Source organism: Elephantulus edwardii, unplaced genomic scaffold (assembly GCF_000299155.1).
Source record: "Elephantulus edwardii isolate Elephantulus edwardi_28Jun2011 unplaced genomic scaffold, EleEdw1.0 scaffold00559, whole genome shotgun sequence".
Classification (NCBI taxonomy): Eukaryota; Metazoa; Chordata; class Mammalia; order Macroscelidea; family Macroscelididae; genus Elephantulus; species Elephantulus edwardii.
The window spans coordinates 204528-216478 of record NW_006400309.1 but is presented as its reverse complement, the minus strand read 5'-3'; the positions used below and the strand labels follow the sequence as shown (position 1 = coordinate 216478).

The 11951-nt window shown below is 40.3% G+C and overlaps 1 pseudogene; it reads right to left on the bottom strand.

Moving 5' to 3' along the window:
• LOC102856329 overlaps positions 1 to 11951 on the bottom strand; it is a 48480-nt pseudogene that overhangs the window by 27836 nt on the left and 8693 nt on the right.

Sequence of the window (11951 nt, the reverse complement as noted above, 5' to 3'; positions counted from 1 at the left end):
ATGCCCAAAGTATGTCAGAAGAAGCATCAGAACCCTTGGCTTCACGAAGCAGCCCAGCTTCACCCTCTCCAGGATATACCTGTTTGTTCTCCTAGCAGTCCATGGTATGTTCAACACTCTTCTCCAGCACCACAGCTCAAAGTCATCAATTCTCTTTCTATCATCCCTATTCACTGTCCAACTCTCTGATGCATAGCACGTAATTGCGAAGACTATAGCCCGGATCAGGTGCACCTCAGTCTCCAGCCTGACACTGTTGCTCTTCAGTACTCTTGAGAGGTCCCTCACAGCTTACTTGCCAATGCAATTCGCTGCTTCATTTCCAGGCTGCTGGTACCAAGAGTGTTGACTGTGGAACCAAACAAACTAAAACTGTTAACTACCTTAATCTCTTCACCATCCATACTGATGCTGCCAATTGGCCCAGTGGTGAGAATCTTAGTTTTCTTGATGTTGAGCTTCAATCCATATTGAAGGCTGCAGTCCTTGACCTTCTGTAGCAAGCGCTTCAGATCTTCCTCAGTTTCAGCAAGCAGGGTTGTGTCATCTGCATAACGCAGGTTGTTGATGACTATTCCACCAATCCTGATGCCACATTCCTCCTCGTACAGCCCAGAGTCTCGGATGATCTGTTCTGCATACAGATTAAAAAGGTATGGAGACAAAATACATCCCTGATGGACCCCCCTTTCTTGATTTTGAACCATGTAGTGTCTCCTTGCTCTGTTCTGACGACTGCCTCTTGGTCCATGTATAGGTTTCGCATAAGCACAATCAAATGTTCTGGGATTCCCATTTTCCTCAGAGTCAGCCACAGCTTGCTATGATCCACATAGTCAAAAGCCTTTGCAGTTTAGGAGGTTAGACGTTCAAAATCTATATAACCAGAGTACTGGTTCTAAAGGAGGGTTTTCTGGGTTGGCTCTGGAGGAATGTCCATGTTTCTTCAACTTCTGCTCCCTGGATTCTTGGAGCTCTCCACATTTCCTGGCATCTATTTTACCCTCTCTGCTTCTCTTGCTTGTTTTAATTTCAAAAGATAGAACACACTAATCATATCTCAGAAACATAACAAAGACAGCTCATTTTTGAAGATACACTTTTGTGACATTCTGCCCCCAGCACATTAAGTCCTTTACCATATGCAAAATACTTTCATCCTGTCACATCATTTAAAAAGTCTACAACCAGGAGGGGAAAAAAAATAGATGAATGGGACCTTCTAAGAATCAAATCTCTATGCATATCTAAAAACTTCTCCAACAGGGTAAAAATGGAGGCCACAGACTGGGAAAAAATATTTGGTAATGACATGTCAGACAAGGGACTTTTATGTAGAATTTATAAAATACTCGAGCACCACAACAAGATAAAGGTAAATAACCCAATTAAAAAATGGGTACAGGATATGAACAGACACTTCACCGAAGAAGATATTCAGATGGCCAACACATGAAGAAATGTTCAAATCCCTAGCTCTAAGAGAGATGCAAATCAAAACAACTATGAGATACCATCTCACCCCAGTCAGAATAGCAAAATTTAGCAGAACAGCAAATATCAAATGCTGGCGAGGTTGTGGAGAAACTGGAACCCTTATTCACTGTTGGTGGAAGTGTAAAATGGTGCAACCACTATGGAAGGCTGTATGGTACTTTCTCAAAAAGTTGCAAATAGAGATACCATTTGACCCAACAATTCTACTGCTGGGAATTTACCCTAAAGAAACCATAACTGCCACCCAAGCAGAGATATGCATGCCCATGTTTACTGTGGCTTTGTTTGCAATAGCAAAGAGATGGAAACAATGCAAGTGCCCATCAACAAACAAATGGATAGAGAAGCTCTGGTATATTCACACAATGGAATACTATGTAGCATTGAAAAACAAGGAACTCATGAAATATTATGCAAAATGGATGATCCTGGAGTACATTATGCTGAGTGAAATACCTCAGTCACAAAAGGACAAATATTGCATAGGGCCACTGTTGTAAAACGGGACTGACAGCAGGATTGAGGGAAGACAGAAAAGGAGGGGAGGAATGATGTATATTGCATTGAAACAGATGAGGGAGAGAACTCTTTAAAAGGGATATATGAATGGGTATTCTTGAAGTCCAGAGTAAAGGCTGCATAGTGGAGTGGACTTGGGGGGAAAGATTTCATAATGAAAGAGTTTTTCTATATTTTCAAGGAGAACAGTGAATTGTACAACAATGAATGACTGGAAACTCTAAGTCTCTGTAAACTTTCATTAAAATTAATTTTAAAAAAAATTTTTTTTAAGTCTTAAAGCAACTCTAGGTCCCAAATTTTACCTTCAGAATCATCAAAAAAAATATGGGTAAGACTTTAGCCATAGTTCATTTTAGGGCAAAACTTTTCATCTTGTTGTTGTTGTTGTTATGTGCCATCGAGTTGTTTGCGAGTACAACAGCCCTAAACTTCGTTCTGTCCTGTGCCAATCGCACTGTCTCTGACACTCCCATCCCAATTATCCCAGTCACTGAATCAATCCACCTCATAGAGGGCCTTCCTCTCCTGCGCTGTCCCTCCACCCTCCCAAGCATGATGCCCCTCTCCAAGGACCGGTCTCTCCTCACAACATGTCCAAAGTATATTAGACGGAGCCTCAGAATCCTTGCCTCCAAGGAGCCACCCCCTTTAACCCTTTCCAGGACAAATCTGTTTGTTTTCCTAGCAGTCCATGGTATTCTCAATACTCTTCTCCAGCACCACAGCTCAAAGGCATCAATTCTCCTTCTATCCTCCTTGGTCATTGTCCAACTCTCTGATGCATAACAAGTGATTGCGAAGACCATAGCCTGTATCAGACGCACCTTAGTCTCCAGGGAGATAGCATTGCTCTTCAGTACTTTGGAGAGGTCGCTAACAGCAGAGTTTCCCATGGCAATGCGCCTTTTAATTTCCTGGCTGCTGGTGCCAAGACTGTTGACTACAGAGCCAAGCAAACTAAAGCTGTGTGCAATCTCAATCTCTTCACCATCCATCCTGATGCTGCCATTTGGTCCAGTGGTGAGAATCTTTGTCTTCTTGACATTGAGCCTCAATCCATATTGTAGGCTGCAGTCCGCGACACTATGCAGCAGGCGCTTCAGGTCCTCTTCAGTTTCAGCAAGCAGGGTTTTGTCATCCGCATAACGCAGGTTGTTGATAAATCGTCCACCAATCTTGACCCTGCATTTCTCCTCATAGAGCCCAGCCTCCCGGATAATCTTTTCTGCATACTTTTCATCTACAATACAAATTATCTGCATCTAAAGTACAATGGTAGAACAGGTGCATGGTTGACATTTCCAAACAAAGGAAAAGAACTAAAGAGAAAGAAGGAATAGCAGGCACCAAGCAAGTTTGAAGTGCAGAACAACTTACATTACTTCTTAAGACTTAAAAAAATCTTTAATTCTCTGAAATCATCAGAGCACAGATTCTGAGGGAGGTCCCCTAGCCAAGTTTAAATTACTCAGGGATGGTCCCTCTGCTCCTTTGGCTTTGGATGACTCCATTCTCCTAGTCCATTTGAGCATCAGGCCCACCCCCTTACCTCTGTTCTTCGGCCCCTTGAAGATGGCAGTCCCACTTCCTCAGCTTTGGGCAGTTGCCTCTTGCCTTTGGCACAAATAAATAACAGCTCCACACACTGGTACTGAATTGGTGAAGACCTAGCTCTTTGAAACTTATGAAGCTATAGCCTGACCCTCTGAGATCCAGACAATCATGGCCCCACTCTTTGTTTCTCAGGATTCCTTCCAGGCCATACTGACTCTTAGGTAACCCTCCAGTAGTTCGTTGGAGACTGTAAATTGCTAGGAAGGAGACTGCCCATCTTTCTACCACTGATGGATCTGAACCAGCAAAGAGGTGCCACCTTAAGGTTAGCAGCACTACACCCTACAGACTAGACCACCAGAGCTTCCTACTGTAAGCAACAAGTAAAAAGCTAAAAACTAAAAAAACTAAAATCTTGCTTAGAAATTCCACCAGTAGATATCTAAGATCATCACTTAAAATTCCTACCTTCCACTACACATCTCAACATAATCCAGACAAGTTCTTTGCCCCTGTATAAAAAGCATCACTCTTCTTCCATCACACATTCCTTATTGTTGTTCATAGCCTTCGAGTCTAGCACGACTCATAGCAACCCTATGAACAAAAGGCCTGAAGCCTTTTTAGAGTTTCTGGAGGCATGTTGTTTAGGAAGTGGATGCCACTCACACATTCCTATTTGTTTTTAAATCCTTATCAGGACATTTAATATCTGCATTTCTAGTAATATTTTATTGCTGGCAAAATATGTATTCTCTAAAATGATGAGAATCTATCGCTCTCTTCATTGCCATATGAGGCATCCCTAGGATTATCTGTGATGTTCATAATTCTGTCAGATTGCCCATCTTTCTACCTTGGAGCAGCTGGTGGACTTGAATCATAAGCCCGTGCAATTGCAGCACAGCTTCTTGCCACTGGGCCTCCAGAGTTCTTAAAACATTTCCAGCCCCTACCCATCATCACACTACTTCTACATTTTAGGTGTCTGTTAAAGAAGGACCTCACTACAAGCAATAACTAAATTCTTGCCTTAGTTATCGAGCACGGCTAAAAGAGAAATACCAGAAGTGGGCAGCTTTAACAAGCAGACATTTACTTTCATACTGTTTAGGAGGCTTGAAGTCAAAGCACTGACTTTGAAAAAGGCTTTCTCTCTGCTTGCTCTGGAGACAGTTCCTTGCCTCTTCAACTTCTGCTTCCTGAAGGTCACTGCATAGCTTGCCTTCTGTATTATCTCAACCCTGCATCTCTCACCTGCTTATTTTAATATCTTTTTTTATCTCAAAAGATATGATTTAACAGATCCCCTACACTAATCTTGTCTCATTAACAAGAACATCTCATTCCCAAATGGAATTATAACCACAGGATAGAGGTCAGGATATTTATTTCTTGTATATTTTAGGGAGGTCATAATTGAATCTGTAAACCTTCACATACATATCATATATTTTATGGTTTATCACCAGTATACATTTTGATGTTGAATAAGTTGTGAGCTAAAGTTAAAGGTCTTTTCACATCCCCTATATTCATAGGATTTTCACTACTATGAATTTTATGATGACTAATAAGTTGTGAACTCTGAGAATATGCCTTCCCACATATCTTACATTCATAGGGTTTCTCTCCTGCATGGATTCTCTGATGTTGAGTGAGATCTGAACCAGAACGAAAAGCCTTTTCACATTCCATTCATAGGGCTTCTCATCTGTATGAATTCTCTGATGTTTAATAAGTTGTGAGCTCTGACTAAAGGCATTGCCACACTCCTTACACTCATAGGGCTTCTCCCCAGTATGAATTCTCTGGTGTTGAGTAAAATTTGAGCCACTGCTAAAGGCCTTACTGCATTCTTTACATTCATAGGGCTTCTCACCAGTGTGAATTCTTTGATGCTGAGTGAAGTTGGAGCCACTACTAAAGGCCTTTCCACATTCTTTACATTCATAGGGTTTCTCACCAGTGTGAGTTCTGTGATGTCGGGTAAGGTCTGAACCACAAATAAAGGTTTTTCCACATTCTGTACATTCAAAGGGTTTCTTGCCAGTATGTATTTTCTGATGATGAGTGAGCCTTGAGAGATGTCGAAAGGCCTTTCCACATTCCTTACATTCAAAGGATTTCTCAAAAGCATGAATTACCTGATGTGTAGCAAGTTGTGAACCTTGTCTAGAAGCTTTTTCATATTCTTTATACTTCTTTGTACTATTAATTATTTGATGTAACATAAAGGATGGGTATTGATCAAAAGTGGGCATGTCTTCATTAGTAAGTATCAGTTGACTGAAGTGCCCCTCCTGAGTACCATTTTGTTTCTCAAACTGGCTATCACATTCCTAATCATTTCTGAAACTGGAGCACCGAAGGTCACATCTCATCTCCCACTGGGATGGTTCTATTTCATAAATTTCCCTCTTCAAAATGATTGCTTGGTCTCATATTCTGAACTGAGAACTGAAAGAAAACACAAAAGCAATCACTCACATTTTTCTTGTTACAAGGGAAAGAAAACTTTAATTAAAATGTGAGAGTTAAACATAATTTTTAAAAATGAGTGAGTAAAGACAGAGGCTACTGATTAGGGGATCAAAGTAAGTCACTGGTTCCCAAATACAGCTATAGATGAGAGTGACTTAAGGAAATATTCTAAATATAGAAAACCTTTAATAAAAATGTCTGTCTGTTCAGCTAAACACTCATATACCCAGAATCATCATTCAGGATATACATACAGCATGAGGGAACAAGGGAAGGTGTTGCTATTATTAGAGATTATTATATCAACAAGGGACTGGCATCAGGAGTAAATGAATGTTTCTCTGCAATGAATCCCAGAAGATGCTAAACCACAACCTCTGTCCTGTGCTTCTTTTTTTAATTATCACATTATTGGAAAATACTTCTATTTTTTGAGAATTTACCTGATTCCATGATCAAAATATGATTTCCTTGTAATAAACTCTTTTGGTACTCTGTTCTCTATCTTATCAGTATTTTCACAATTTGTAATTAATTGGGTTAATTTAATGCCTTTTTCCCTCCAATAGAGGTCTTTAGTTCCTTATGGGCAAAGACAGTGTGTATATCTTCATCAATGTGTATCTATGAGGACACTATCTGGTATATTAAGATATTAACAAATATTTACTGACTGATTAAATCACTAAGTGTTTAAATGTTAGTCGTTAGTTAAAAATTCCTAAAACATCATCCCTAGAAGACAGTTTTTTCAAACATAGACTAAACACATGAAGAATTTATTATTGCTCCTTCATGAAGTCCCAATAAAATTATGATAAAAGATTAAAAAAAGAAATACTATTAAGAACAAAGAGAATGAAAGAGGAAAGAGAAATAACAAAATTTTGGAAGTTAGAGAATAGATGAAATAGTAATAAATGAGTTTTGAGTCAAAAAAGGCTGAAACTTAACTCACAGATTGGTCATGCTAAAGTTGTTGTTGTTATGTGCCGTCGAGTCGCTTGCGACTCATAGCGATCCTATGTACAACAGCCCTAAACCCTGCTCTATCCTGTGCCAATCACACTGCCTCTAACACACCCATCCCGATTACCCCAGTCACTGAATCAATCCAACTCATAGAGGGTCTTCCCCTCCTACGCCATCCCTCCACCCTCCCAAGCATGAAGTCCTCTCCAAGAACCTGTCCCTCCTTACAACATATCCAAAGTATGTCAGACGAAGCCTCAGAATCCTTGCCTCCAAGGAGCAGCCTGGTTTAACCCTCTCCAGGATGAATGGTACTCAATACTCAATAACTCTTCTCCAGCACCAAAGCTCAAAGGCATCAATTCTCCTTCTATCCTCCCTAGTCATTGTCCAACTCTCCGATGCATAACAAGTGATTGCAAAGACCATAGCCTGTATCTGATGCACCTTAGGCTCCAGAGTGACATCATTGCTCTTCAGTACCCTGGAGAGGTCCCTAACAGCAGACTTTCCCATCGCAATATTTTCAAGAAATTGATTGGCTGGTGCCTCTGAGAGGCAGTATATGAGGAGTTGCAAAAAGGAAGAACAACTGAAAATCTGTATCACAAATAGACCTCAGATACACAGCCAACTGATTTCTCAGCCCATTATAGTAAGTTAATTCCAAGAACCTGGCAGCCAAGATTATCTTATTAACTTCCAAGAAAGTACAGTATCTGATAGATGGTGACTACCAATGAATTGTTCCTAGCAAATCACCCTACTTTGATGATCACTAATCAATGTGCAGATCCTTTGGTCCCTAAAGAGTCCAGATATGCTTGACCCTCCAGAAACAGACATGTGACAGAAGATGACAATTAATATCTCCTATTAATTTAGCATACTCACATTGGAATGATCTTATTGTTAAGACACCGCTACATGAAATAAAAGGGACCTCTAGTGGCCTAATGGTAAGAAGCTGTACTGCAATCCCAAAAGCATGCAGTACGAATCCACCAGTCAACTCCACAGAATAAGGATGGATAATCTCCTCCTATGCAATTCACTGCCTCTGAAAACCTGCTGGAGGATGGACGATGGGTTGGTTCCAACTCTATAGCATGTAACAACAACAACAACATACAAAATAAAAGAGTATCAGAAACAAAGAGTCCAAAGGCCTCCAAAGAATTAAACACATACAAAAATTAAAAACATGGATGAGATTAAGACTTCTCCGTAACAACAGCAGATACTAGAAGATATTGTTGTTGTTGTTAGGTATCATTGACACTGAGTCAAGTACAACCCATAACAACCCTATGTAAAATGGATCTGAACTCTGTGCACTCTGACATAGTTGAGCCCATTGCTTCAGTCACTGTGTCAATCCATCTCACTGAGAGTCTAACCCTCCACTTTTCCTCAGAGGCTAACCCTCCACTTTTCCAAGTATGATGCCCTCTCCAAGGAACAGCCTCTCTTAGAAACATGCCCAAAATGAGGCTTTATCATCTTTGCCTCTAAAGCACACTCTGTTTGCACATATCTGTTTGTTCTTTTGGCAGTCCACAGGATATTCACACTCCTCCAACACTAAGTTCAAAGACATCAAGCCTTTGGGCAAGCAAGCAGCGGCTATGGAAGGAAGATCATTTGAGAATATACTGGATCAAAAATTACGTCTTTAGCCCAATGAGCAATCAAAACTGAAGAAGTAATGGAAATTTTTCAGGTTTGCAAATATTCACAAATATACTTTTGATTTCTATCTCCTGCATGCTTCCCTTGATTGCTTTTAGATAATCTGCTTCAGAAAAATAAAGTGGAAGGAAAGCTATCCATCCAATAGCGAAGGTATCTAAAGGTATGAGTCAATCAAGACTCACAGGTACCCCTATGAACAATAGATCTTAATCTTGTCCTATCCTGCACCATCCCTATAATCTCTGCTATGTTCTAGAGCACTGTTGCAGTCACTATGTCAATCCATCTCATTAAGGTCTTTCTCTCTTTGGCTGACCCAAAGCCACATGGTTCAAATTCACTAGTGGGAGAAGGGTGGATAATTTCCTCCAGTGCAATTTATTTCTTCTAAAAACCTGCTGGACGGTCAGCTATGGGTTGGTTCCAAATTGACGGTATACAACAAAAACGGTGGGATAGAACTGCAAGATAAATACTACAAGAGAAATGCAGGCAATGTATTAGGTAAAATAATTTGAAAGTTTATGTTGAAAAGGTCTAAGGGTTTTGAGGGGAGCTTCTCAAATAACATCTCAAAGATACAATCCATCTACTATAATGCTTCATTCACCTAACCACTGGCCTCTTGTCTCAATCAACCAGGGCTCCTTCCCATGCTCCAAGAAGGAGATAACATCTGGCTTGGAAATGGAACATCCTGCTGGGAAAAAAAGGAATAAAAGAAATTGATGCTAAGAATGTCCTGGGATTCAAATACAGTCCCTTCACTCTCAAGAAAGATAAGATATTACAGGAGGAATCAGAAAAAAAGTATCATCGATTATGAAAAACAGATGATCTGAAACATAGCCATAACTCAGTGTAGTTTACCTTTTCTAAGTCTACAACATTCAAAACATTCCTGTGGGGGAAAAAAGCAGAAATCCAACTAGCTACCTGAAAGGGAGCCAAGCACTGCATATTGGTGGAAGTAAATCCCTTGAGTGCAGAATCTTAATTATTATTAATAGGCATCCTTACCCATTGAAACCAGGTTACTATAATTCTCCAACATCACCTCTCTGTATAAACCTCTCTGATCATCATTCAGGCATTCCCACTCTTCCTCAGAGAAGTCTATGGATACATCACTGAACATCACAGACTCCTGGAATAACAACCAAGTATATTACTTGATTAATAAAAAGAAATGCTTATGTGAAGGAGAGAGAGGGAAAGAAGGAAAAAAGATGACAAAAGGATTGAAAAATCGTGAGCACACAGAACAGAGCTAAATGTCTGGGAAGCAAGGGGTGGATTCACACATGAAATTATAGTGATTCATGTCACGCTGTTAACTTCAGCAAAACAGTTTGTGTACAGAAGGCCATAACCATTATCCAAAAGTCTGAAAAAGAACAAAATTCTGCTCAACATCTATCATGTAATAAATCAATAACAGATCTGGGCCTCTTTTGCTCTCCCCTTTTTCAAAATATCTAAAAGCATGTTGTTGTTATGTGCTGTAGAGTCGCTTGCGACTCATAGTAACCCTATGTACAACATCCCTAAACTCTGCTCTATCTTGTGCCAAACTTATTGTCTTTGTCACACCTACCCCCATTACCCAAGTCACTGAATCAATCCATCTCATGGGGGGTTTTTCTAGCTTGGGCTGTCCCTCCACCCTCCCAAACATGATGTCCCTCTCCAAGGACTGGTCCCTCTTTACAACATGTCCAAAGTATGTCAGGTGAAGCCTCAGAATCCCTGCCTCCAAGAAGCAGCCTGGCTTAACCCTCTCCAAGATGAATCTGTTTGTTTTATTAGCAGTCCATGGTACACTCAGTACTGTTCTCCAGCACCATAGCTCAAAGGCATCAATTTTCCTTCTGTCATGGTCATTGTCCAGCTCTCTGATGCATAACAAGTGATTGCAAAGACCATGGCTTGTATCATATGCACCTTAATCTCCAGAGTGAAACCATTGCTCTTCAGTACTTTGGAGAGGTCCCTAACAGCAGACTTTCCCATCGCAATACATCTTTTAATTTCCTGGCTGCTTGTGCCAAGAGTGTTGACTGTGGAGCCAAGCAGACTAAAGCTGTGAACAATCTCAATCTCTTCACCATCCATCCTGATGCTGCTAATTGGTCCAGTGGTGAGAATCTTTGTCTTCTTGATACTGAGCCTCAGTCCACATTGAAGACTGCAGTCCTTAGCCCTCTGCAGCAAGCACTTCAGGTCCTCCTCAGTTTCAGCAAGCAGGGTTGTGTCATCCGCATAACGCAGGTTGTTGATAAATCTTCCACCAATCCTGACACCACACTTCTCATAGAGCCCAGCCTCCTTGATAATTTGTTCTGCATACAGGTTGAAAAGTTATGGAGATAGGGCACATCCCTTGTGTACACCCTTCCCAATTTTGAACCATGCATGTTTCCTTGCTCTGTTCTGACGACTGCCTTTTGGTCCAAGTACAGGTTTTGCATTAGCATGATCAACTCTTCTGGGATTCCCGTTCTTCTCAGAGTCAGCCACAGTTTATGATCCACACAGTCAAATGCCTTTGTATAATCAATGAAACACAGATAGATATTCCTCTGGTATTCCCTGCTTTCAGCTAAGATCCATCTAACATTAGCTACAATATCCCTGAGAAAAAAAAACAAGAGTAAAGCCAAGAGAGGTAAAATACTACTAATACACACAAGCCTGTAATAACAAATGGAAACATAGATATATAAGCTGAATAGTATGGGAAGGAGAATGGAATTGTGTTCATAAATATAAATATAAGTTTGATAGAGGATATCTTTACATAAATATTTTCATACACTGCAAATATGCCCACAATAAATATAATAGTGCATACAGCGGATAAAGTTACGAAAACTTCTTAGCCACAACCAAATACCTTTACAGAATGAGTTGATGGGCTTAAGGGCTCAAGTGGCACAAAATAGCTCATAAATAAAATGTTCTACATGCTAATTTGGTGAGTACCAACTGGACTCTTAAAAGTTTGTGAGCAGCTAACCTTTGGTTTCCTCCAGTCTGAAATAACAAAGAGATTTTTTTAAAAAGGTTAAAAAACCCAAAAGAACATGGAAAAATCCATCCAGAGGGTTAATGGAGCATGAGAACCTTAGCCTCCACAATCTTGAGAACACAAGAACTAAATGGTGCCAGCTAACACTACTGACTTCTCTGAAAGGGCTTACTCCACAATCTTGAGAACACAAGAA